This window comes from Struthio camelus, chromosome 14 (genome assembly GCF_040807025.1).
Source record: "Struthio camelus isolate bStrCam1 chromosome 14, bStrCam1.hap1, whole genome shotgun sequence".
Taxonomy (NCBI): Eukaryota; Metazoa; Chordata; class Aves; order Struthioniformes; family Struthionidae; genus Struthio; species Struthio camelus.
Window position 1 is genome coordinate 19,018,583 of NC_090955.1, and position 24,949 is coordinate 19,043,531.

The following is a 24,949-nucleotide window of genomic DNA, read 5'->3' on the forward strand; positions in this document are numbered from 1 at the left end:
TGCCATGAGGAATTTAAAATCCATGTTGTTCATCTAGCAAACTGCTAAGAAAAAGTTTTAACTTTCAACACGAGCATGGCACTGCACAAGCCCCCTAAATTTAAGATCTACAGTTAAAAGCAGATAGCAGACACCTTGCACTTCCAGCAATGTCAGAGACAGGGCTCACACCAGGACTGACAACTGGGCATTGTCAGGAAACAAAAGCATTTTTGAGTGGAGGACAAGAAAGTAACATTTCACCTTAAGATAATTAATTACAACCATCTAGAATGAAAAGTAAAAAACTTAAGAAAAGCCTGGTCTACATAGCCACAATAATCTGAATCAAATGACTGCAAGTTGCATACTCACTGCATCTCTCTGAAAGCTCACCAAATGAATGAACCTAAGGTTTTGAATAGACACATAGTACGTTGTATGTACCGAAGCCATAGTAGACGTGAAATCTGTTAACAAGGAAAAACAAAGTCAGAGTAGTCGAGTAGCTGGTTACTTGGAGACGAATAAATGCCTTACTGCTATTGTAGGGTGCAATAAATGCGTCCTTAAATGTGACTTGCATAACTAACCTTCACAGTGCCTGTTAGGCACACAGCTTGACCTCCACTCAGGTAACAGCCCTTTTCCTAACTGGAAAAAAGATAGCATCTCAGGAAAATGCTTATGATCTTCACTGTAAATGCAAGGAGGACATCCTTCTGCTTTTTATAGTGTGTTATACATTAAGATTAACACGTGTCACTGCAGAGCAATACAATGAGTAGGAAGAAAATTTCTATTTGCACCTTGAAGTCAGAAAGGAATCATTTTTAGCTTGAATAGTATTTTTTCCCTAAAATGCCTAAGAGTACGAGCACAAGTCTTAGTAATTAAGCCACCCTCAGATCAGTATTTGAGAAAACTTAAGGACTAGAGAGATGCTGAAGACTTATTTCACAAGATCATTCAGTGACATACTACTAGAGAACTGCAGATAGAACAAGTCACACCGTAACCGCTTAATATCAATCACCCTCCGACCTTTATCTAGAAGTCAGAAGGAAAAGATTATGGGAAGTCATAATACACCAGTTCGTTAGAAATCTTGGTCCCAATTAAAATGTCTTTGGCAAAACTCCTTTGGCTGGAGTAGACCAAGATTTCTCTCATGGTGCTTTATCGTTTCATAACATTGTTCAAAATTTTGTTTTGTGTGTTCAGCTATTGCACAAATCATTATTTGGCTAAGCAGGCCAAGGTTTAGGACACTAGAGAATATTGTTTAAACAGGGGAAATTATGCTATAATTGTTGGTTTGCATCCTTATCTGGTTAAATGATCGCCTGGGAAAAGAAATACTATGTATGTATAATTAATTTAGTTTCTTTTTAAATATAAATTAATCGTGTTGAATATGAAAATTATTCCTCATTCACACATTAAGAAACAAAATAATTCTTGATTTTCATTCCAGTCTTAATAGCAATTACAAAGCTGGAATTTGGTAGCTACATAAAAGTACCTCTTTTATTATCTATTAAGCTGACACACAAGTGAACAAAATAAATGAATTGCAAGTAAACGACTTGCAAGTTCCCTGCAGTGAAGAGTTTATCTTTTACAATAACGCCTCTGACATATGCGTACCAGTGAGTCGAACAGAACTATTTGGGTGCCTAAAATTGTGTTTGTGGAGGTGTTTGCAGTATCCAGTCCTAGTTAAGAAGTGAGCAGCTACCCGGATGACCACATGAACCATAGACATAGGTTTGTGTGTGCTACGAGACACTTTAAGTATGGCCCATGCATAGCTACATTTCCTGCTCTCATTTAAATGTCACATTTGAATTTTATATTGCTAATAGTGAATGGCCTGTGAGATTCCTGGAAGATATGAGTCTTTGGAAGAGGATGAGGGAGGATGGTGCTGACTGGTGCACGGAAAGCATCAAATATCTCCTAAGGAGGAGTCGGAGATGCTGTTAAAGGAGACTGGGGGAAGACTATCGGGTTAGAAATATAAGTAGTACCACAAGAATGATGTGACCCATAAGTCAATGCATCACGATGATCAAGCATCTTGTCAGTACTGGGGGTGGCAAGGCGGAGTCATGTCAGTGGACAAGTCAAATAGGCAGGGAAGTCAGCAGTACAAAAAATAAACAAAGAAACAAATCAGGAAGCAAATGATTCTAGATAAGCTGTGTAGATATGGAGAGGAAACAGGGAGATATTCTGAAAAAAATTAGAGTTAGGATAGAAAAATCAAGGACTTAGAGAGCTCCTCAACAGCACCATCTCCTTGAGCAGCATGTATGGGTTTCTAACCAGCGAAGATCAATAGGCTCCGTAAATCTCTGGCAGGTGCTCTGGGACCATCACGCAAGACTGTAATATAGACAGAGCAAGAGAAAGAGGCTAGAGAGGCTAAGATCCCATCACCTTCAATTTTGGCTAGGAGTAATATTCTTTGAAAGAAGGCTCAGGGGCTTTATTGTAAAATATTTATATCACTGTTTTGAAGTTTTTATGGGCTATCAGAGAGTCTGCAACAAATAGTCTCCTGTGTGCTCCCCTCATATCTCCCCTCTACATAACCAGCTGATCCACTTTACCTGGAAAAAAAACAGAGCAAAATATACCGGAGCATACTGCATACTGTATGTACTGTATGTATAATACTGTATGTATTCTATGTACTATGCCAGTACATATAATACTGTATGTGCATAGTGAAACAATACATTTTCATTTTAAAATAAATATAGGAAGCAATGACCAAAAGTACTGCATTACACTGGAAACATATGAACTGTTAGCACTATTGCAGAAAAGGAAGCCATAAGAGAAGGAGTTAAAATAATAAATACTTGTAATACCACAGCATATATGTACAATATTTTGCTTTCCCCATACGGTGAGACTTCAGTAAATAAGTCTGAGGATTTGCAGCAAAAGATGCAAAGCTTGTTTGAAAAACAGCAGTTCTTGCATACAGTGGTTTGTGCCAATCTATGTGTGAAAACATGATTTAGACAAAGTTGTGGAAATTTACGTAAATTATAGGTTTTTCTATAGCAAGAAGCTCTCTAGAGGTTTACTCAAGTAATACATAGCTTTAGGTGAAAAAACGTACATACAGCATTCATTTGATTAACTCCAAATTTTGGACAGTAGCTTTCAACTACACATTACTCCTGGCTCACCTGTTTTATGAGTCTTTGCTCAAGATGCTCCCAAGGGGTTCTGTCAACTCCTCCAAGGCCTGACACAACCTCCAAGACCCCTGGATGCCCGGCAACTCCCTTAGTCCCTGGGTGCTCACGTTAATAGAAGTCACACAGAAGCTGTGAGGAGCTCTCGAAGCAGAGGTGGCCCCAGCACCAGCGCAGCAGCACCCAGCACCCCTCAGCCACAGCAGTTTCGGTTCGGTTTCCTTGCTTATTTGGTGCAAGATACCCACCTTCTGCTGTATATGTGATGAAAGGGGCTAAATAAATGGAAGCTACTGCTTTGTTATGGGCCTAAAACCAGGGGATTCACTGTCCCTGCCAGCAGCGGGGCTGGGAGCGCCACCCAAGCTGTGCGCCCCGAGCCTGGGTTCAGGCAGCGGCAGGCAGTGCAAGGCAGCTGGCTGTGAGCCTGGGCCCAAGCTCAGCACAGCAAACAAACAAAAGAGTTTACAGCTGTGTTTTATCTGATCTATTGCCAACATCAGAGACCAAAAAAATATGCTGCGGCAAGAACTGCTTTCCACCTTGATCCAAAGAAAAATGGTAAAACGTCTATAGCTAAAAAATAAAAGCTGCCTTTACCAAAGACCGCAATATAAAAACAACATACTGGAGTGCTACCTGCCCTTTTGGTTTTCCACTTGCCCCTGCACAGAGAAGCGAAGTGCCTCAAAAGCGCTACTTGGATTCCTTTGGGTTCTCCTACGCGAATCACTGAAAGCTCACTGCAATTCTCACGAGATGTGGGCACAAACAGTGCAAAAACATCTTCACACCATTGATCAAGCAGATTTCCCTACTCCTTGATCTCACAATTGCTACTTATTTCATTTAGACACCTCAAAGGAAAACAAAATCCTTTCTAAACCTGAATTAGTTGCCCCAGTTTCTCTGTTTCTACCTCTTACATTACTCATTCCATTACAATAAACAACATTTGGGAAAATATCAGAAAAGTAGTCCAATTAGCTGGTACGCAAGAGCAGCTTAATACTGTTTTGGCATTCAAAATTATGTCAATTGACCACAAGCTTAAAGGCCGTTTTTGCAAGTTTAGAGTGGTTCTGCGCTGACATAGCAGTGCAAAGCGAGCACGTGGCCACCAGCCTAGCGATTCGGCGCATCAGGATGAAGTTCTGCTCAATGTCTCTGAGCATACACTCTACCAGCTTAACGCACACCACGAATGCTCACACAAAAAAGCAGTAGGTGTGTACGAGATTAGGAGTGTACAAGATAATCATTCATGACTGAACATCTTAAGATGGCATTAATATCCCTACTCAAAACTCAGTTGCACACTTAAAGCATGAGAACAAGTACATGTTCTTCAAAACCCAGCCAAAATGCTGGCTCTAACTAGCACCTTTCTCTATATAGCTGTTTGCATTCACTCAGCAAATTTCTGGTAAAAAAAAAAAAAAAAGTTTCTAGAAGAATAAAGTAATAAATTATTCATGAATATTCAGGCAATTTTATTCCTTGCCACTCTAATTAACAGTAGCAACTAGAAAATAATAAACTGGATTTGTACAGTACACTATGCACAGCCAATTAACGTCACTACAGAACAAAGCTGACAGGTGATCCTTGTCTTTAGTAATAAAAATACAGAGAACTGAAATTGCTAGATACTGCTGGCATCATTGTCTGTTTCTCACGTAGTTGTCATATAATCTGCTTTTCAAGGGCAAGGAACCAGCTCACAAGAATATAAGAGAAGCCCTGGAGGACAATATTTAAGAACCACTTAGGCGCTTAACAACATGAATTTGCTCATGTTTCAAAATGGTACTCTGTTTTCTGTTCTCACTGTATACACTATATATTTGAACTCTTTAAAAATGACCATTTATTCTGGCTGTCCTCGCACATCCAGTTTCTTTAGAGCCACCACAGTCTCCATGAATTTACTTTTGGTGCCCAAAATGCCCAAGTTTTTCATTTCTTTGGTCAGACTTTTATTTAGATGTTTGTTCCAGAGATGTGACTACACTAGGTATTTTACATGTTTATCTGTGTGTTTTTGTGGAGTAAGAATTCAAGGCAGTGAACAATCTGAACAGCGTGAAGAGACACGCAAATTAGTTACTGAACGTTATCTGTGTATGAATTAGTTGAACAATTAGCCCAGAAACCCACTTTTCTTTGTTGGCAGTCCCTCTTTAGGTATGACTCTGCACATTCAGAAATTAGGTGATGCTGAAAGATTTTCTCCTCTTCCTAGCAACAATGTAAGATTAGTAGCAGACAGAGCTTTATATTTTAATTAAAGCCTGTGGCCACAAGAGGCATCCCACGGTTATCTGATTGTGCAGGTGGGTTCCCGGTTCTTTCAAACATGACTAAACCAGCACAGGAACGTTTTATGTGACCCATGGCATACCGCTAAAAGTTTCTTTGGACTTCAAAGCCAGAAGTCCATACCACGACAAGAACAGACATTCCCTTCTATTCCTGTGCTAAAGTTGTTTGATTTACAAGTCAGCCCACTGAGCCACCAGCACCTCAGCTGCATACGTAGTACTGCTTTGGGGGCGGCAGAGCTCCGACTACGGAACTTACCTGAAGCTGGTCAACAGCAGTACTACAAACTGCTTTCGTTCCATCCAAACTGCAGTGCTGAGGAGAAGGAAAAAACCTGCTAGCTTTTAATGGGTCATATTCTGTTCTCAGATGAACACACACACTGCTGCTTTCTGAGGGAAGTGCCCACCTACCTCTGTTTCAACTCACGTCCTTCCCCCTGTAGCAAACCCCAGATCCGCTGTTTAAGAAACCTTCCCTGCAACGCTTCCGCCATCCTGCAGTGACCGGGCCTCCTCGCTGGAAGGTCACCCGAGAGTCACCGCAGGCTCTGCTTGCTCTGGGGGATGTCACATCCTATATATATACACCTCATAAAGGAAGTATAAACCAGTTGTGTTATAGTGGTGTATTTGCATTACTATAAAGTTATGTCACTGCTTCCATAATAAAATTATTTCAGTGCGTTATAAGTCAGGTGTAAAAACTCTCTTTGGGCTGAAACTTGGCAGGCACACACGCAGTCTGATTTCAGGGAAAGAGAGAAGCAGGCAGAACTTGTGCATTATTTTTGAATCCTATGCAGAAGTATAGGATTTTCTGTGTGGTGTTCTCATAGGGAAAAGCTATAGTGCTCTTATAAGGCCACTGGGGAAGGCAGGGCCTGCTGAAGGGGGAACGGAGACAAAAATGAGCTGCACTAGCATTTCCAGTTCCCACCTTTTAACTCCCAGCACTGGAAATGAAAGAAAAAAGGTGACTCATCTGATAACTAAAGACTTTAAGGTCCTTCAGGTGAGTGATACGTGTTTTTTCAAGCCTAGTCTAAACCTGTCAGGATATAGGAACGCTTCAGACTGTGCTATACATGCGACAGGTACCTAGTCCATCTTTAAATGAGGATTTCATGGAAACAGAGAGACTAGAAACAGACTAAACCAATACTTGAAACTTGTTTCAGATTAGTCTGGATACCTGAACATTACTGCAAATGGCAGTGGAGAAATGCTTTTATAAAACAAGGACTTATTCACGCATGACTACAAACCGTACAAGCAACAGCTCTTTAAGGAGGTCCCTCCTGTAGGATCCCTGCAAGTTCAGCACTAAATATTAAAAGAGGAAAGCATGCAACTAGAAGCCACTTTAATTGTGCTTGCATGTGACACTTTTGATCTTAGTGCAAACAGCCTAGAAGCTGTATAGGATGTAAGAAGTATAAAGGAAAAGTGAGCTTGTTGCTATCTCTTAAAATTTCACTCAGCTCTTCATTTCAGAGCTAGAGCCTTCCTACCAGAAGTGAATGGAGCAAAGATTCATTTTCACTGCATTATCTTTTAGATCATTTGCAGTTTAAGCTGTTTAGTGGACTTGACCTTTTGCAATGAAAAAATATGTATGTCTTCTTCACACTTACTTCACAGCCTACAAGTCTATTAAAAACTAGACTAAACCTGAAGCAGTCATTTGACATGACATTTTGTTCCCCCAAATAACACGATGCTCCACCTCTAATGTCAGTTTTCCTGTAGTTTGCTTGGTTGAAAATCCATTGCTAGCCCAGGGGAGGTGAGTCATTTCCCTGTATGCTTCCACTTCTGCTGCAGCTGCAGGCTTCCTAAACTCTAGATGAATGTAAATAAAAAAAAATGTACAAATAACTATAATCATAATATTATCTGGTAATAAAAAAGGGAATGTGGTTGACAACAGGAGTACTCTTATTTAAACTCTTACAACCATATTTAGTGATATTAGCGGTTTAAACATTACTATCCATGGTCCCAAAAGTTACCTGACTTTCTGGTTACATACATCATATGAGTTCAGGAACAGACAACAGCTACTTCTTTTAGTGGTGACTATCTCATGGCATATACCCTGAGCACAGTATGATCCTAACCTAAAAAATTCTGAAGGATAAATTATTAAGGATATCATTACAGCAGGAACTCTTGCAGTTATCATGACATAATCATCATATATCTGCATATGGGCATAGTCTGTTGCTTCCTATTCCCAAGTGACATGATCTCATAACCACATACTTCTGGAGCTGTAGTGTGGCTGCTGTTAACTGAATTCTTTATAGTGGGGAAAGTATGCATTTCTGTGCTGGAAGAACATGAAATTGGCAGCTCATTTCTGTAGTTTACGCAAAGCTGCTTGTTTCTTGTAAATAGGCTATTTTTCTTCAGTGTTAGGGAGCCACAGGAACACACTGTCCCCAGCCACTGGCAGTATAACAGAGAGCATCTTCCTGCAGAGCAGCAGCGGGGGAAGGAGAGAGCTTCCGGAGTGGGCAGAGTACTCCCATGATGATTTTTTAAATGAAAAGGTGTAGTGAATTTGTAAGGCTAGATAAGGTCAGAAAGTTTTTTGCTGTGAGTATGAACTCCCTACTATTTGTGCTGCAGCAGTTTCCAAGCATCCTGCTCCAAGACTGGGCTCCTGCTGTGCTAATAATTCTTCACAAACAGAGGTGATTGCGTGTTACTCCTTTGTATAACTAGTTTGCCGCTCCTCAGAAGCTACAGCTCTAGCCTAATCCCTGTGTCTTCCAAACAGTAGCACAAAAGATTAAAATGAATGGTCCTTACCCTCCATGCAGAGGCAGCTATTGACAGAGACACACAGCGCACACAGAAGCATGCAAAGTATCAGTATGACTTAAGCCAGTGTAGCTCAGTCTGTGTCAGGCCCCAAAACATAGCAGGAAGAACCACCCAGTGACTGAGGATCAGCGCTGATACTCAAACTTTCACAAGACCTCTCTGATCTTAGGATGACATGGGGCATATGTCTACCCAGCCTGCTTCTCCAGTTTTCTATCAGCAAGAAAAGATGATGCCCACTCACCAGGGACTGGGGGAGGCTTCCTCCATAGCAGCTTCATATAAAGTGCTCTGAATTTCAAAAAAAAGAGGTATAGAAAGCAAAGAATACATCTACCCTGTGGATGAGGAGCAAATACAGTTTGTATATTGATACCTCTGCTCCCTTTATCTGTTCAGGTTGCCATCTGGTAAGAGCATAGTGCTCAATACAGGCTGCACAAGCTGCTGGAAACATAGTATTTAGACAGCTTTTTACGCTAACCTCCATTTTTCTTTGTTGACACTGTTACTGGTATCTGTGCTGGGCTAACACAGGCTGCAGATACACTTTGATGAAGCAGAGACAAACCTTTGGGGCTGGCTGCCTAACAGCAAGGAGGTGCCAAATTCTTCAGCACTTCAGGTGTCCTCTCTGCCTGCCTGTTCACCAGGTCTACAATTAAAAGCCACAAACCATTTCTCTCCCCTCCTTTTTTCTTCTTCCTAGTTCCTCAGCTGCAACAACAGCTCTTCCCCCTTTTTGCTGTCTCTTTATCTCCTCCTGAAGTCCCAGGCTTCTCTGTCCCCTTCCCCAGCCTTTCTTCAGAGTGGAAAGCACCATGGAGCTCTTCCCCATCCTCTAACCAGTTTTCACAGCCAGTTATTCTTCCCATATGCTGGGAGTTGCAGTGAAGAATGGAGGTGGAGAAAACAGTGGAGAGCTCACCAAGCCACTCATACAGAAAGAGACATTAGGAGGGTGCTTTAGCAGCTAGGCTTTTTCTCATTCCTATTTTCTCTCCTCTTCCTTCTCTAGCAGCTGGGGGAATGCTGTAGGCTGTTCAACCCTTTTTCTTTTCTTCCATGAAGAAAAGTCCTATGTGCTCCTGAGAGAAGAAAGGAGACCTTTGACCCGGACTCCAGCAAGCCTGATCCTCCTCCTTTCACAGGAACACAGATCACAGTGGGATTTTTTTCCTCAAAGTGAGGCTGAAATTCTCCTCAGTGCTAGAGCTTCCAGCATCATCTTGTGCCTGGATCCTGGCCCAGCCAAAACCATATCGCTAACTATAACATTATGGAAAGTAGCAGGCTGTGCTAGCCACTCTACAAAGTGTCCATTTTACAAACTACCAATTAGCTGCTGCTTCTCACTAGTGGTCAGTTCTGCTTGTATTTCTACTTTGTACATATACCATCATGGGGAGATAGCAGCCTGCCTAGTTTGTTCAGTGTCTGCATCCACATTCAGCATTTCCTCCATCTCACATACTTGGCTACGTGTGTTGCGAGTGTCCAATAAACAGGGTTGCAGAGTCAATAGACAGGAAGCTTACATTACATTATGGAGGTATTAATGATGGTGGTTAAGAAAAAGGGAAATTGAAGAGGAATTTGCCTTTTGCCAAAAAAAGAAAAAAAAGGCAGCTCTGCAGTGAACGTGCTTTCTTTTTTTAATCACAAGGTAGTATAAACATTTCAAGTAGCACTAAATATTTTGTGTTGTCATAGTTATTCAGTACGAGCGAAAGGAAAAGGGGATGGAAGCATAATAAAAACACGTCAGGAAATTGTACACTTTACCTTACTCTGCTTGTGATCCGATTCACTAACCAAGAATACCACCCTGGACCACCAAGCCTTTGTGTGTGGGACTGATGCACATCAGTTACAGAGGGCTCAGCACCCCCAGTGCCAGGGCTCGCCGCATGACTGCCCAGGACTCTTCGGTGAGTCATGGCAGGAAGGTTATTTAGCAGAGCGCCACTCTGAAGAGAAAAACCACCACCACCAGAGGTGGGCAGAAAGACTGAACTCAAAAAAGCAGAAAATACACCTGTATGCTGGAGTTGAACATGATGCAAGGCTAGTTAACAGCACTACTCTCTTTACAACATAAATCATTAAATGTCACTTACATTTAAAAAACAAGGTTGTGTTATCACCGAGTTGTTTGATTTGATTGAGAGGAACTAATCTGTTTTATACATTTTTAAAAGATTGCCCAGGATACCTAGCACATTAGTGGTTGCTCTTAAAGTCAGTAAAAATCAAGAAACAAGTAAAATACTCCTGGCCAGCCAACACGATGTATCTTGCTAAAAGATCCAAGCATCTTGCATCTTGCCAATTGCCAGTCCAAGTGGCACGCACCAGTACCTATTTTCATCTGGGAAAGCCACTGTGAACTCATAACGCTACTTTTCCAGCTGAAATAATATGCAGACCTCTGTGAACCAAATGTTCACAGTGGGCACATTTTTTCTCCTACTGTTTCCAAACAAAAAAATCAAATATAAATAGTAAGACATCAGTCCATCTCTACTAGTGAATGGCAGCATGAGAACATCAGCAGTGTTTCAAGTGAAACCGAACTAGGCTTTTCCTGGAGTGGAGCAGGAACCTTTGTGCTTGAAAAATTCACTTTCCTGTAAATGGACTGGCTATGGACAGAAGGAGTCTTCTTTCTTTTTTTAATTCTGACTCAGTTTCATTTTAACCTTCCATACCTTATAAGCACTAAATGCACTGTTAAACTAAGTAACACTCTGACTAAAAACGCTTAAATGAATCATTGTCAGTGAGAAGATACAAGATTTAATTGTCAATTTACTTTATGATCTAGCCTATTACTCACTACAGTTGGCTCCTCTCTAAAGTGGCTCAGTCACCTCCTCTTCTGCTTCTAATCCCGTCCTGCCCTCTCTCAAGCTGGGCAGACACACTGTAGAGAGCATCACCAGCAGGTAGGGGTCTGCGAGAAGTCGTTGTTCTGCCCCTTTCATGAAACCGATTTTTAATGGTTTAAATAACGCTGCTATGCATGATTCACAGAAAAGGAGGCTTTAAAAGCGGGTGGGGGGTAAATAGCTGCTCTGACTAGGCCAATTGCAAAGTGACACCATGTTGCTTGAGATAACAGCACCTGCCACGAGGGAGGGGCACTTGAGGGGCCACCACAGGTCCCTGGGAAGCCACAGCACCTCTGAAGTCGCAGGCATCCAGAGACACGCCAACCCTGGCAGCACCAGCCTTCTGTACGTCTCCAGCCAAACTGCTTCTAAGCAGCACTGAAAAACTGTCTGTAGAGGAAAAATTAGCTTTACCTGCTGAAATCAGGAGGATTGTGTCAAATCAAGCAGACTGAAAACTTTGGCTCAGTGTGCATTTACTCCCAGGCTGCTGCCCAGGGGAGAAGGGCTCCCTGGAGGAGCTGCTTCTCAAAGGCAGAGGACGGAGAGCTCACTGCCAGCTCAGCCCCTGTGGATCAGCTGCACAGCACCCATCAGGGTGGGTGTGGGCAGAGATGAAGAGTGCAGGGCCCTTCTGCCACAGAGGAGCCAGATGAAAGAGGGACTCGCGTCCAAGCCACCTCAGGGATGCCCGTGAGAAAAAGCGGTCCCAATTTGTTACTTTGAGCAAAAGGGTTTCCCAAGTGAGTGTTACAGGGAAGAGCAAAAAAGCTCAGGGAAAAAGGAACATTTCATGCACACAGAAGCTGTATGTGTAATACGCGTGCGTGTTTTGATAAAAAATAGAAGAAAAGTATAATGCTCTTGAATTAGAATGAAGCTACGAAAACAGTGGTGATAATCTCTATAATGCTTTGGAAATTAATCCCTACATGCCCAGAATTTTCTCAAGTTCAGAGTACCTAAAAGGCTGCAATTTGTGCCAAGCCACCACCAAGCTACTCCTTACAGTTCCTGGGAGTCTGCAGGACCATCCAAGCCAGGTGAAGTAGATGAGCGAGTGACATGCCATGGGGTTGCTTTCTCCTGAACAGCTTCCTGTTTTGGAGTCCCCTCAAAGACATTTTTACAGCTTGGGCCATTCAGCCATACGAAGCTTATGAATTTTGGGTATTTCCAGGAACTGACTGTATCCCTGAATATCTCAGGGCAAATTCAATGATTCATTTCTTACAAGGATATATTTCCAAATAAAGAAGAAAAGGGACTCACTGACTTGAAGAGCCTTCCATCAAAATGGGAGCACTAAACATGTGGATTGCTGCAGCGCAGAGGCCAAGAGGTTCTAGGCAACTTGCCTGCAGGCTGAGAGACTGGAGCAATGGAAAATCCACAGTGGGAAGGAAACAACAAAGCATCTGTTATTTTGAAATGCAGCTATAATTTTCTTGTGTATTTGTTTATGAGTCACTAGTGACAGGTTGAGAAATTTCAGTGCAAAGCTGATGTCTGTGCTGTTCACCGAGGGGTTGAGCTGAGCAGTGTGCTCAAGGGTGGAGACCTGGGGAGAAATCCTAGAGTCACTTGATATCCAAAGGGTTAGTGTTGTTTCTGGGAGCAACGGAGAGCTATACTGAAAGATCACGCTCCCTAGCCATGGCATTGGAAGAGCCCTGTGTTCAGGAGACATCTCCTTGTTTAGGTGGATGTGAGAGATGCCTGCACAAAGCAGAATTCAACAAAGATACTCCTGAGGGGGACAAACAAAACCCACGTGCGCTTCCACCAAACCATCATAGCTACACAGCTGTCTGCGCTGAGACTGTACACTTACAGCTACTATCTCTCTTGTTTTACACAAATAAGATAGATACCTATATAGATCATTTTATTTCTGTTTAAGTGTAGATAGCCATTGGATAGATCTCACATAAGCACATGTAACCTTGCCTAAGCAGGCAGTATTTTATTTTAACTGCAGCTTCATAACACCAGCATTTTAGCCCTGCTCTGCATTTGCTGTAGGACACATCAGCCTCCCAAAGTACGTGCATGGATGCAGAAGTATTTAGTCACCTCTAAGCACTAGCCACAGGAAGTAGCATTAGCTACTGACTGAACAGCACCAGCAGTCTCCCTGCTGCAGCTCACAGCCTCCGCTTCACCAGCTTCATCACAAACTTCGGGTCTTTCTTTCCCCAACCCCTGGCAAAAGCCCCACTGCTGTGCTTTTCACCCAGTACGTTTTGCTGTGTCAGGAGCCAATGTAAGACCTGTCCCTCATAAGAAAGAGGGGGATAAAGGAAGAGAGAGCAGAGATTGGCACCAGGCCCAGGCAGTGAGGATGATGAGGGACAATCATTCCTGAAATAGTTACCGATGCAGAAACTCCACTGTCACCCTCACTCCTGCCAGCAGCAAGACTCACTTTTTAAGCCCAGGTAAAACAAATAGTGAAGCTCTGATGTTTTGCTATTCCCAGCAACATGGTGCCTTAGGCAACTACTCACACTGAGCCAGCCCTGCCTCGGGCAGGGCCAAAAGGAGCAAAATTGTTTCTCCAAGATTTCTGCCAGGAAGGAGAGAGGCCCAAAGCAGGTATACCAACAACAACTTCGATGCTTCTAGCTGCTAGCCAAGCACCTCCTTCCTTGGGAGGGCTTTCTTCCATCTGCATTAGCAGGCAATGGTGGAGAAAAGTAGCAGGGCACTGGTGCATGGAGAGGACATGCCTGCAGGACAACAGCCACAAAAAGCATCTGCCAGCAGGAGAAGGGAGTCGCAAGCCTTCATGTGCCACTACTGCCAAGCACCATTAAAATAAAGTAAACAGCAATGGAGCAGGGTATTTTCTTTCCACTAAAAGACCAGCAGGACTGCAAGCTGTTTTTTGTGTATGAAAGTGTCAGCGCAGAGATGGAGGAGTAAACTAATGGTAACATCTGCTTTGAGAAGCCCTTTGCAAAATAACCATGTAATAGCCAGAGAGAAACACTTGTGCAGTGGGCAGCAGACAGCCATGGCTTCAGTAGGAGAGTAGCAGGATGAGAAAAGAGGAAGAAAGGTCATATTCAGATTCCCGAGTCAAGCATCCTCATGAACGCCTGGCAGCTTTTGCAACTGAAGAGGTACAAGACACGCTGCAGAAAAAAGTAAACTGTTCCTCAGAAAGTTCTAGCAACTGAAGAGGCGGGGAGAAAAACAACAAGAAAACACCCTTAGAAACCTTTAGTGTCCATTCCAAAAGCTTGAGCAGTGAAAATGCTTGCAGAGGGTGTGTTCAGTCCTCTTCAGTTGTTAAGGGCAGAAGGATCCAAACTGGAATTTGTATTCTGTCTGGTAAATCACTGTAGAACTGGACTTAAGAGCCTCGCAGGGCAGTTAGGGCTCTAAGCACCATGCAAATTACGTACTACCACAAGGGACACCCACAGCAAAGATTAGTGAGGTGTTCAAAGTTATCACCAGAAATCTGAGTTCTGCATAGAGCAGAAACGACTATCTCACAGACACATGGGAAAAGTCCTTACCAGAGCTGAGGCCCTTTTTGTTATCTCTGTTCTCTCTATCCTCGTGTGTAGGATCACCCTGAGATGAGTCTGCCGGGATCAGGGACATGCGTGCAGCCCAACTGCCAATTGCTTTTGGCATTACCAGGTGCCAGGAGCACGTTGGCTGCTGCCTGCAGATTGCAGCGGAGCTCACGCAATCCCTTCCATATTGCAACGTCCCGTGAAAGCAGAATTACTGGAACAGCAGAAGGAGAATCCTGCTATTTTACTGTCAAAATAAATCTTTGCACAATACACCACAGTTCTGCAAGATACTTCTATTGCTATGCTTGGGTGAAAGGTGTAAGTGCTGGCACGTGACTGTAGGACAGCTTATGAACAATGAGACATATAAGAAGGTTCCAATAAAATTCTCAGGTAAAAGGAACAATACCATTTTTTCCCTCAGAGCTGAATCCAACATTTCAGAAACTCTGAGCTTTCACTGCTTTGAAACCTGGGCCTCCTGTTCTTCAAGAAATTCCTAGCTGAGAAATAGCTCTCTGACTGTATATCAGTGGTGATAAACAAGAAGGGTAAGTTTGTATTAAGAGACACACAAAGAGATAAAAGCAGATATCGGTCACGCGACCAATCCATATAGTGAAGAAAACTGCCTGTAAATAAATCCTACTACTTTAATAGCTCCTTTTTCACAAGAAGTACTTCCCCCCCCATCAGTTATAAATAATATTCAGGGTTAGTTCCTAAACCTGGAGGAACGCACTAGAAAAAAATATATATATATAGCTTCTGCAGTCCTACTGAGACACTTTAGTCATAAACCAAGACCCCATGGGGCTACATATTGCACAGAGGAAGGAGTGAGCAACAGGGTAAGCAGCAGTTGTGGTTTACCAGCTGCTGTCAAGGTTTAGACAAGCCCGACAGCAATGCAGGCTTCTGGACAACCACAGAGATGACTCTGTAATGGAGCTAGAACAGCACGGTGACTTCCTCAACAGCGAAACTCCACGACCAACCAATGGCTATTCCTATATACCATGTCAAGAATGGAAGATTGCTCCTACCAAGGAAATAATCAAACAAGACAGATCTCCGCATACGTAGCATGGAAGGGCATAGCTGCCTTATATCTCTTCTCAGCGCATTTGTACTTGGCTATCTGTCCTTGACAGATTGCTTTCTCCTCCTATAAAGTCAACACCACATTCAAATGTTAACAAACTCTTCACAGTCAGGTTATGGGGACCTGGTTTTCAGGAGGATAGAGGGAAGCCCATATCCTCTTTTCTATAACATGCTCCCACAGGATTTTATTTGTTGTGCCTAAGAACCCAAAGTCTACAGGAGACTGCACTCCAATGCCAAAGTACACAGCGTAGCTGCCAAGGGATAGCTCAGGTAACACGAGGAGCACAGAACTCTATGAAATCATTTACCTTACACTTACTCTAGCCCAACAGGCAGAGCAGAACAGCCCTTGCAGAGCTTCAGCCCACCAGACTGGATTGCTTCCAGTTTCTGAGCTAGCGAATTAAATTTCTCTTGGGCAGTGAGATGTCACAGTGCAGTCTGCAACACAGGTCAGATCCCAGGAGCCCCCAGTACTCTGGACAAACAAAATGAAACAGAAAACAAAAAAGCAAAACGAAAAGGTCCTTGCCTGCAGTCTAACTCCACTTTACTTACAGTATTATGACCATACTCATTTAACAATACCAGGTAAGTGCATTTACCTGGCTGTGCTGCTTGTCTACTTTCTGGGAGCACTTGTGTTCCATGAAAGAATGAAACGCAGACAGAAGCACAGATTATTCATACAACAGCCAGAAGCAAACAGTGCATTTCAGCTGTCAGTTGAAAGGAAATATTAATGTCATTTTTCTTCAATAATTACACTCACAGAAGCGTGTCTCCGATGGAACATCTTTCTCCGCTAAAAGAATGAAATATTTTTCTATATCTAGTTTTACATCTGTGTCAACTGAGGTATACGAAAAACAAGCAATCTGATGAGATTCACAGGTGAGTGATGGCTTGGCTTGTGTTTGGCCAGCAGTGGGGTGTTATCACCAATTTACATTCCAGGAGTCACACTGAGCCTGGAATCCTCCCCGTTCAGCATTTACACGTCCTGACTAGAACCAGGGCCCTCGTGCCCTTTAAAGGTTTCAGCATGCCATCCCTATCACAACTCAACATCTTTTAGGCAAATCATCCTCTTTTTGTAAAGTATCACTAATAATGCTTTCAAAGATGTACATCTTGTTGTTTTTTTTTTTTTTTTTTGGAAAACCGGAAGGTAAACATAACATGAAAAAGTGTTTAAAAGGGTGAAAGCTTGGCTATTATCTTTGTTTTCCATACAAAGATAAATCACACAAGAATATCTTTTGTGATTAAAACAAAACAGAACAAAAAGAACCCCCCCCCTACAGTTTCTCCTCTTTTTTGGGACCCAAAAATTCAGTGTTTAATCAAACTATTTTCACAATTCTGGAAAATATCCTGAGAATTCCTGCAGAAAAGTGATAAATATTTTACAACTAATCCTTAAAATTTACTCTAGGAAGCCCTAATGAGAATTAGCTTGCTGTAGACAATCTTTTTTGATTGCAAATTTGTACCCAGTCACACCCAAATAAGTTACAGTCTTGACAATTCTAGTCCTTTTCAAAGACATGTTTGGGATTTTTTGTTCATTTGCGTACTTGCAAATGAACACTCCATGGTTAGGGCATTTCTGACAAGCTCTCCCAGTACCCTTTCAGCCTGCTGGTGACAGGACTTTAACTCCCAAAGGTCTCAACCAGCACACATCATGACAAACACAGCTGTGAATACAGTTTCTCTTCACCATCTATACCTACATCATCCCTAATCCTTGACATTCTTAAGGTAAACTTCACTAGGTAAGATTTGGGTCATAAATATGGATTTGGTTTACTGCTGTACAAACTCATTCTGTCTCTTCTAAAACTTTCCAGGGGGGTTTCTTTCAACTTTCTGTTCTCGCTACTTCATTTGGAGATTGTCATCATTGAGTATTTCCAATTCAGACTGCTCCATGGACAAGCCTTTTAAAGAGGTAGCACCGTGTATATGTTGTTCTAATCTGTCTTTCCCATGGAACTTATTTTAGTGCTGTAAAAGACATTACTTTTGCAAAAACAGCTTAGCAGGATTTGAGGAGCTTTATATCCTTGTTTACATTAGCTTGTTGGATTCTCTGAATAAGAGTTTAGCTTTTGTTGAATGATATATTTCACCTGGCAGAAGAACTGATGCTCCATTTCTTACAGAGGCTAAACTCCCATTTACTTTAATAGCTGTCTGGCCAGAACAAGACCTGGAAAACCATTTAATGGAGCCATTTAGTACTGAAAATGGCCCAACATATGTATGAAAAGCAGCTTGTTTAAATGTTGGAGCTGATTAGAGCATCCCTTGAACTAGTCAATGGCAAAGCTTTCCATCTCCCACCCTCCTCTTGACTTGCAAGCAGCATGTTTGACATAGTTCTTTTCCCCAGAAACTAAACTACGCTTTTTTATTCTGGACAAAAAGAAAGTATATTGTGTGTTCTTATCTGAGCGAGCTACCTTACAAAATATGATGTTAACAATTTAGACTGTAGAATCATTTCCTCACACTGTAACATTGTATCTAAAAGATTTCTATAAACTGTTATAAAATATGCTATATTAACATTTCTACACTTTCAAGTGATATAATGTTTAAAAACAGTTAGATACAACGTTAGAGTCTGAGGAAATAGTTTCAGAGTCAACCATAGCATTATGAAAGCTTTATTTTCTAAGATTTTTGACTAGGTCCAAACTGATGCCATTGTCTGTCTTGTATTTGGAGTACACTGCATTAAAACATTTTTATATCCAAACAAAGAAACTACTTATAGAAAAAAGCAGAATGAAACAGAACTTTTACTACAGGTAACATTACTTTCAAGAATAACAGTATCATCTTGCATTAGAATTGCATTTGGATGTAGACCAGAAATAATATCTGGCAAAATGAAAACAAGGCAACAGGGATCCCTGGAGTGGAGGTCCCTCCCTCCACTCAAGTGCATTGGGATGGAGCTGAAACAGAGTCCACCCAGAATGGTTGGCCAGATCTCTTCTGAGCACACCACATTTGGAAAACGCTACAGCTGGTCTGGTTTTGAACGAATTCAGAGCTAAAGCTTTCTTTTACATCTGTAGCAGGGCATCAAAACAATTAAACAAGTACTATTCAACTCAGTCAAACTGAGTTACCCTGTAGCCCTGCTCTATTCACTGTTTTGCTTAATTCCCAACTATAGTCTGCTGTGCTGTAATTTAGAATAAATTGCTCTTATTTTCTTATACATGTCACATATGTTAGGGTCATGACACTGAAACTCTAAGTGAATCCATGCTAGCAGACAGCAGTAGCCAAGGAACAACACACACTGACAAGGAACCTTGCCTGGGAGATAACCTTATGATATTTTGAGAGAAGAGACTTGCAGCCTGGGGGCATATTTACATTACACACATATTTGCGCTACGTTCACATATTTTTACAGCTTGCTGAGTGTTGGTCAGTTAGGCAATGCCCTCTACACATTTCTGCAGAGGATCCTTAGTCTTTTCACTCTTTCTTGTTCCTTTATTTTTTTCTTCCAGAATGATGGTGCAATAAAGGCTGGAAGCCCCAGGATCACATCTGCAGAAGTTAGATGCATTTTGATAATGTATAGGAAAAAAAAATTGTTACTCTCTCACCTATGCAATCACCATTTTGCATGTACAGTTCCAGCAGCTTACACAATCAAAAAAGGATGCATATGTGCTCTTTGAAGACATTATTGCCCGTAAATATAGCCTGTGCTGGCTGTTGCCTTTTTTCTTTCTTTTTTATTTTTTAAACAAAAATGTAAAACTGCTGGAGAGAGAAATTTTTATTTTAAACTAAAAGTTAGTCTCCTTCAACTCCATCAGAGATTAGAAAAATTCTTCCTACATGTACAAAATTAAAGAACTGCAAATATTAAGAAATGAAAAAATGTTAAGACCACTAGTATTTTCTGTCAAAAATGTTTCTCCTTCCTTGTTTACCACAAACTTAATGACTTTCTTAAAACAAAACAAAAAAGCAACAAGAAAAGACTAAACTTTCTCTTACAGAAGTGGGACCTCTTAGGTCCGAGACTCCTGCTCCTTCGTGCTTCTGAGCGAGCTCGCTTCCCTCCCCGTGCTGCATCTCTGTCATCATGTCCATCACGTGCTCCCCTGCAAGGCACAGCAGGCACAGGAGTGACACAGAACCAAAAGAGATGTTCGCAATACTTCCCCTTATATGAATATGTTGTAGTGATAAATACTCCAGGCATTTTCACCCTCTTACCATTGGTAACACTGTACCCTAGTTTCTCATGTAAAGCATCCATACTTTTTCAAAATAGCCCTAGTCCTACATTGAGCTCTGGGATTTCAGAGAAGGAAATACAACTAGTACAGTAAAGCACAGAAGAGGAGGCAGCGTGGGGAAGAAGTCAACTTTTAGGGACTAAATATCTCTGTCTTAGGATTTTTCATACCAGTTCTGTTAAAATCCTGTCAAAGTTTTGATATTTCTCCATTTGGGTGTAAATGAAGAAAGAGTACATGTAATATCTTTAATTTGAAAGAAAACAAAAAACCCAAAATCAGTCATGTTGTCCATAAAAGAGAACAGACAAAATGCTTTTGCTGATGTACTCAGTACATGAAGTACTGCAAGATTCAGATTTCCTGCCAGAGTTTCATATCGTCCATCCAGGCTAAGTCAAAGTATTTCTTTAATAAAAAACAAACCCAGGAACTCTGATAAAAAAACTGGTTTTAGTTGTGACCAAGGTAAATGTAGAAATGGAACAAAAATCTTAATGTTGTAGTTGGACTGGGCTGTATGGCCAAATCACCTGAAAGTAAATCCCTTGCAGTTACCATGGGCATTTTAAAATGTGTTTGTTAACTTTGAAATGAATAATGAAAAATGTCTCTTTTCCTAAAAAGATAGCTATATTGTTGTGTAATGAATAGCAGATGTCAAAAAGTATTTCAAAGACTTAAAAAAAAAAGTTAGAAAAATAGTATAAAAGCTACACTCCATAACTTTGTCTGAGCTGCTACAGTATCAGTTACAAACTTCTTATGCTACATGTGTTGTCACTTTGCTTTAATTTGATAGCAAGGTCCCTAGGAGCTAAGGCATACATAGTATGCACATTATCTACCCCTTTCATGGCACCCCAAGCATGTCACTAAAGGGCAAATCTCTTCCCAATATCAGGAAATTTGTCTTAGTGCAACTAGTAGCAAAGCACCAGCCGTTTTGAGGGGAAAATACAAGATAGATGTGAGGTGAATCTTGCCCTCCTCCCCCCACAAAAAGTGAAATTGCATGTTGCTATTTGATGTACAACCAAGCCCAGGAGATGGGAAAAGGGCAACGCTGCACGGGTCTGTACGCAAACACCAGAAGAGACTCTCGTGTTTGCTTTCCCTCCTGCGTGAGCACCGCAAGGGCCAGAGCAGAAGCCAGGACTCTCCCACTAAGAAAAAAGGGCTGGATCCTCATCTGATACATACAGTGGAGTTGCTTTGACTTCCTGGAGTACTGCCAGCTTACACCACTGAGAAACCAGCTCATTTTTAAGTGTGTGTTTAAACTGCAAAATTGAGTTCAAGTTTCATGTACAATTTTATTAGAGGCCAGAATTGTGGCCAACTGTTTATCTGGTGTCTGGTCTAAGTGCTGATAAAGATTTGGCTGAAATTTATATAATCTGCCATTAGTAAATACAATTTATGATCGTCTCAAAAAAAGATACGACCACTGCTGGCTCCATTAGTGGTATTCTCAGCAGAGGCCAGGGATTTAGTCAGTACAGAGACAAGACTTAATTCTTTTCTTCTCACTAAGTGCTAGTTCTTTAGCTCAGGCCTGAGACAAAAGACTACGTAAATCTAGAAACTCCATGTCAGAGATGCCAGGCTTGCATGAGCTGAGTCGCTTCAATACAACCAAATACTCCACTTCATAGTTCCAGTGACCCATCTAAAGAAAATATTGGCTCCAATAACCATGCTCCAGTTAAAGTGATAAACCCTGAACCTGAAATGATATATGTATGAGCTTAATTTTACACGCTAGAAGTAGTTATGCTTAAGTGCAGTGGGACAAATCACAGCTCGTAAACACCTTTTCAGAACTGGAGGTATAGAGATCAGAGAGAGAGGGAAAACCTATTACATCATTTAGTCTGGGACCCTTCTTTACCCGCCTCCCCCCTTTTTTGTCTTTGTGCTTTACACTTGTAAAGTACTTAACATAACAGGATCCTAGTTCCCAGTCTGCTCAACGCTATCCATAATACAACTGCTAAACACCACAGCCAAAACATTAAGGAAAAACAGCATACGTAAATTGACAAAAACTGAATATATAATGTCTTCAACTTCCATTCATGACGTCTGATCAAACAGAATTCAAGGAGGAAACTGATTCAGCAAACGTTACCATATTTAAGCCCAGCTTAATATAATATGGGTATATATATTCCATTGTCTATAGTACACTAAAATTTACACTTACCAATAATGGGAACATATACAAGTCTGATCCTTATGTAAGCTCTACATATTTAAGGAACTTGCATTTAAATGTATATACACTTTACAGTTTGAATTTATCATTTGAAGAATTCCATGTCAGTATTTGAAAGCCAAGACACATTTATTTTCAAGATCTGTGATGAATGAGATCCAGATACAGGATTGTTTCACTTAAAGTATCATCAATGCCAAAATCTTCATCCAAAGAAAAATTCCAAGAATAATTATGAGGATCTAAATATCAAAGAACTAGTTCTTCTGTATTCCAAGTAAAAAAAAAAAAAATGTAAAAAACTGTACTTTTAAAGTGATTTATCCATACATGTCAAAGACATTAAAGGCAGGCACCTAAAATAATCTCTAAAATATTGCTAAAAGTAATTTTTGGATTGCCATTTCAGTATCTAATATAACATTCCTGTGATTTAGCACTAAAAAAAAAAATGCTTACTCATTTTACCGTGGGATTTAATCAGAATTTAACTCCTCTAGCTCTATGGTAGGACAAAACTCAAAAGAAAGCATGCAAATAGTGACAAAACCTGCAAAGCTTCACTGCAAAGTGTTCTAAAATTCATCTAGGTTCTAGTCTCTATCTCCACCTTTTCTCTTTGAACTATCCCAATAGACCAAACTAGACAGACCAAAAATTCTTGGCATTCAAGGTTACACCACTACTAAAATTTGGCTGCAGGTATGAAATTGACAGCAACAAAATATATTCTCTGACAGCTTTTGCCAAAAGACCCTGGTCACAACTCCTATGCCTGGTTTGCCCATGCTGTTCCCACCTGTATTTCCTGAGCACCTTTAGAGCGGTGGCATCCCACACTGGCTCTTTGTGTGTTATAATGCAAGTCCAAACATTTTAAACATATAGTCCTATCATTGCCAAAACTGCAAAAGCATGTTTCATGAATCTGGACACTCCATATCTACCCACTCCTTGAAGTTCAAGGAGTTCTTAATGAATGGAAGTTTTTATGTATCTTAACAGCAGAACAGAAGGAAAATTGTGAAGGCTTCCAGCTGCTCAGCTGAAAGCTGAAGATGATCTGGTGTGGGATCACTGAAGGCAGGCACCCCGTGCCCTGGCAAGGTCAGCAAACTGAACTAGCTGCTTTAACAAAAACAGCAGTGTTTGTAAGACGCTCCCTGGTACTGAAACATCTCCAAAGAGCAGGAAAATAGCCACTTGATATATTTTTGGAACAGGCCCTTGTTAGCAAACTTTTATTGATTTGGCAAAGAAACAGTGAAGTTTAAGCAGAGTCTAATAAACTGTATACACAAACCTGAATTTCTCTTGTGCTTTTCAGTGAGTTTGTATCCTGGCACTGCTGGTTTGGTGCTTATGGAAAACAACAATTCAGAGCAATGAACACAAATATATGTAGGAGTTGGGCCACTGCAGCATATAGCTTGTATATGGATTTGAACTAGTCCTGAGAGAGATGAAAAGCAGTAAAGAGCTCCAGAGAACAAAGACAAAGTAACTCTGAATAACAAAAAGGAGAAGAAAAAAGGGCGAGGGAGAGGGAGACACCAGACAATGGGTAGAAGACTGTACTCCATTAGACAATATCCTAAAATACTAATAACAAGTGACCCTGGGGCTACATTTTGGTATCATTTCCATCTGTAATCCACAGCCGATGGAATGAATCAGTGATTAAAATAAATTCAGTTTACAGCCATTAATCAAGATCACTTATTTGGTCTTTTTTGGAATCAGACTAAAAATGACAATGCAAAGGGGTGAAATATTGGACAATATAAATTTATTACTTGTAAAGGTATTGAACAGTACTGCTACCATATATTTCTCCACCAAACACCTCAATCCCAGCCCTGCTTAGCTGTCACCAGGGACACAGCTGAAATGCCCAAAGAGCTCTGAAAATACTGCTTGACTGGAAGCGAGTACAGTGAGATCCCTCAAGCACTTGAGCTGTTATTGAGACAACTCTCTTCTGTGTCCCAAGTAGAACTGCACAACCAGTGAGCACTTTTGAGATAACGCTAAACAGAATTGAATTTCAACGTACCCATATCCATCTTTGTTAGTGTTCAAAAAATGGCTTTTGATTAAAAGAAAATTTTTTTGAATATTACCATACCTAAACCACTAACCAGTGATTTTTACCTGTATTGCAAAGTATGAGTATGAGGACAAACTTCCCTCTCAGGTTTGATTTGCTTACTCATGACAAAACTCGCATTAAACTCATTCATGAGCTCCATTTATGCTCAAATATTAGCATGATAACCATTTGAAGTACAGAAATGTGATGAGACTTAGGTGACCCATAACATTTATGTATCAAATCACTAAAATGACTTAGAACAACAACATTAGGGTTAAAAAAAACATTCAAGAACTTCAACAGTAAATGTATTTATAAAAAATACTGCTTCTTACCAACAAAGCTATTAAATTTGCTATATAAGTTGTTTGCCATATATGGCATACTTGCATTCATACACATGAATCCATCTGGTCTGTTTGCCTGTAGTAGGCAAGCATCCTTTGGTAAA

The 24,949-nt window shown here is 41.0% G+C and overlaps 1 protein-coding gene and 1 long non-coding RNA gene across 4 annotated transcripts in view; one reads left to right on the plus strand and one right to left on the minus strand.

The window, feature by feature from the left end:
- The window catches only part of FBLN2 (fibulin 2), a 171,555-nt gene that overhangs the window by 140,050 nt on the left and 6,556 nt on the right, over positions 1 to 24,949 (minus strand). The window contains exon 2 of one of the 3 annotated variants that reach the window (XM_009688165.2): positions 19,938 to 20,044. The exons of the other annotated variants lie outside the window; for them this stretch is intronic. The gene's annotated coding sequence lies outside the window, so the exon portion shown is untranslated. The remainder of the gene's footprint in view (positions 1 to 19,937; positions 20,045 to 24,949) is intronic. 3 annotated transcript variants of the gene reach the window in all.
- On the plus strand, positions 16,365 to 17,845 carry LOC104152714 (uncharacterized). Its single transcript, XR_696025.2, has 3 exons — positions 16,365 to 16,487; positions 16,671 to 16,790; positions 17,753 to 17,845. It is a non-coding gene; the product is annotated as an uncharacterized lncRNA (long non-coding RNA).